The following is a 1,128-nucleotide window of genomic DNA, read 5'->3' on the forward strand; positions in this document are numbered from 1 at the left end:
CACTCTAAATTAATAAGCTGGTTGCACAGTATTCTGGGAAGAAAAAGCAAATCTAAATTGCTTCCCTTTCTGCTAACTTTCAGTGGCTGAGGTCCTTGTTTGCATAGTGGTAATAATACACTCCCAAGGAATGTAGTGGAAGTCAGTACAATGGCATTCCTGTAACATGAAGTTTGTGGGGGGTTTTGGCTTGTAAACCACACATTTTGGTGTGTGTCTGTATGTCATAATTATACCTCAAGTTGATCAAGTAGTTTTGTATTAGACTAAATTGGTTAAACAGCAATGCTTTAGTGTATGTTTTTTTTTCTTGATTAGTTTATTAGTATTTCAAAATCATGCGATTCTTGCCATGAAAATATAATCGCAAACATGAGCTCATCCAACACTTTGTGATAAGCTCTTTCTTTTGGTATTCCAAGTGGTTATGGAATGAAAGAGGAAGATTTCCTTGAAAGGTATGTGCCTGTCATGTCACACAGGTTTTCTGGCTGCGGTGTTTTAAATTGAAGTACATTTGAGACTAAGTATCTCTCTCTTTCCTCCCACAATCTAAAGACATGCAGTTAGGTTCACTGATGATTTTACATTGCCTGTAAGTGTGAATGTGAGTGTGGATGATTTTGTCTTCTTGTGTTAGCCCTGCGACAGATTAGTGACCTGTCCAGGGTGTACTCTGCCTCTCACCCTAGCTGGGATAGGCTCCAGCACTCCAGCTACCTTGAATTGGATTCAGGCATTCAGCAGGTTGGATGGATGTGCTGCAGCTTGGGATTTTTTTGTAAACAGTTTAAACCCTTCTTACAATTTGTTTTTCAGGCAAATAATGACTTGTGATCACAAACTCGTAAATACAAAGTGTTAAACATGACAGTCTCTTCTATTTTACATATATGTTTTAAATGTATCTGCCACAACAGTAAAAGTCCTGATGTGTAAAGTGGAACAATAATGTCTTTGCAGTGTGGGGCACAGCTGGGAAGGCCTTGGGTCCTGGCACTTATGTAAATGTTATGTTTACTTATAGCATCCACCAAAGCATTGGCACAGATCAAGCACTCTCCAATGTCCTGGTGCACAGGACACATGACCCAGACATGACCCATATATATATATATATATATATAT

Source organism: Pundamilia nyererei, unplaced genomic scaffold (assembly GCF_000239375.1).
Source record: "Pundamilia nyererei isolate P.nyererei 1_Seehausen unplaced genomic scaffold, PunNye1.0 scaffold00134, whole genome shotgun sequence".
NCBI lineage: Eukaryota > Metazoa > Chordata > Actinopteri > Cichliformes > Cichlidae > Pundamilia > Pundamilia nyererei.